The 2,057-nt window shown below is 39.8% G+C and overlaps 1 pseudogene; it reads left to right on the top strand.

The window, feature by feature from the left end:
• The first annotated feature begins 872 nt into the window (after window positions 1-872).
• On the top strand, window positions 873-1,581 carry LOC100676119 (large ribosomal subunit protein uL30-like; annotated as a pseudogene).
• The last annotated feature ends 476 nt before the right edge of the window (window positions 1,582-2,057 follow it).

A 2,057-nucleotide genomic window follows, 5' to 3' on the forward strand; every position in this document is an offset into this window, starting at 1 on the left:
GCCTCCACTTTACCAAACATGATGTCCTTTCTCCAGTGATCGGATCCTCCAAAGTAAGCTACTTGGAGTATCAGACAATATTTTATGATCCATCTAGTTTTCACTGGCTAAATTTAAGAAGTAGATTGTCCATTTTTTTTTTTTTCCTAATGTGTCTTAATCTGGAATCTTTGCTGAAACCTGTCTACCATGGGTAACTCTGGTGGTATTTGACATACTGTGGCATAGTATCGGAAGCTTCCAACATCATCACAACCCATAAGGCACCACAGTTCAAGGAACTGACAGAAGTATGGTAGTTTACATAATTAGCACTCCCTAAACTCTTGTTGGGATACATTGAAAAGTTGAGGCCAATGTGCCTAGTGCCACCTTCTGCTATCATAGTGCCATGAACATGCCATCTTTAAACAGCACTTTTCCCACAACTGATTACATCCTCCTTCCAAAGACATCCCAAGTGTCTGTTCTGGGCTAGTTCCCAGAAGAGATACCTTGAAGATATAAATGAAGAAATCTCAGACACTGCTCCATAGGTTGAGCAGAAAAGATTTCTATAGAAAAAAGGTTGCATACTGGGAGAGGCAGAATTTACAAAGCAGCAGAATACCTGATTCATATCACAGGCATTGTGGAAGGTTAGTCAAGAAGATGTCCACATCGATTGAGCAGGTAACTAGAATACTGGCCCAGGTAACTACCAATTAGAAAGCTTAATCCCAGTCACATGTTCAGAGTCAAATGTCAATGTCTAGTCACACTGAAAATGTAAAAAATAACAGCAGTAGTATTCAACCACAAAGGAAGAATGGACCTATTTTTGTTAATACCGTATTCTTAAACCTGATGCAGCTCTTTTTCTGGCTGGAACCATGGGTGATGTCAAAGGGAAGAAAAAGGAGTTTCCTGCTGTGCCAGAAACCCTTAAGAAAAAGCAAATGGATTTTGCAGAATAAAGACCAATCACCTGAGAAAGCAGTATGCCCAAAAGATGCTTCAAAAGGCAACGCACTGTCACAAGGAACATAGGTAGGTATACTGAGATCCGCAAGGGTAGGATGGCAAGAAAAGCTGACAACTTCTACATAGCTGCAGAACCCAAATTGGCATTTGTTATCAGGATCAGAGGTATCAGTGGTGTGAGCCCAAAGTTTCAAAAGGTGTTCCAGCTTCTTTGGCTTTGGCAGATTGTCAATGGCACTTTTGTTAACCTCTACAAGGCTTCAGTTAACATGCTAGAATTGTGAAACCATATATTATGTGGTGGTACCCAAACTTGAAGTCAGTGAATGAACTGATCTATAAGCATGGTAATGGCAAAGTTAATAGGCAAATTGCCTGACAGATAACACTTTGATTGCATAATCTCTTGGTAAATATGGTATCATCTGCATGGAGGATCTGATTCATGAGATCTATACTGTTGCAGAATGCTTCAAAGAAGCAGATAACTTTCTGTGACCTTTCAAATTATCTTCTTCATGAGATGGAATGAAGAAAAAGACCACTCATTTTGTAGAAGGTGGAGATACTGGAAACAGGGAAGACCAGATCAACAAGTTTATTAGAAAGATAAAATAGGGTGTCTACCATGATTATTTTTGTAATCTGGTCAGTTACTAAAACCATAGCTGCTTTCTAATTGAAAAAAAAAAAAAAAACGGAATTGAATCATGTCATTGGTGAAGAATATCAAATATGCCATGGACTGCCAGAAGAATGAACAAATCTGTCTTGGAAGAAATACAGCCAGAATGCACCTTAGAAATGAGGATGGTGAGACTCCATCTTACTTGCTTTGAATTTGTTATCAGCAGGGACCTGTCCCTGGAGAAGGACATCATGCTTGGCAAAGTAGCGAATCAGCAAGAAAGAAGAAAATACTCAATAAGACAGAGTGACGCAGTGGCTGCAACAATGGGCTCAAACACAGCAATGATTGTGAGGATGGTGCAGAATCTGGCAGTGTTTTGTTCTGTGATCTGTAGGGTTGCTATGTATTGGAACTGACTCGATGGCATCTAACAACAACAACAAACCCACTGCCATCCAGTTGA

This window comes from Loxodonta africana, chromosome 11 (genome assembly GCF_030014295.1).
Source record: "Loxodonta africana isolate mLoxAfr1 chromosome 11, mLoxAfr1.hap2, whole genome shotgun sequence".
Taxonomy (NCBI): Eukaryota; Metazoa; Chordata; class Mammalia; order Proboscidea; family Elephantidae; genus Loxodonta; species Loxodonta africana.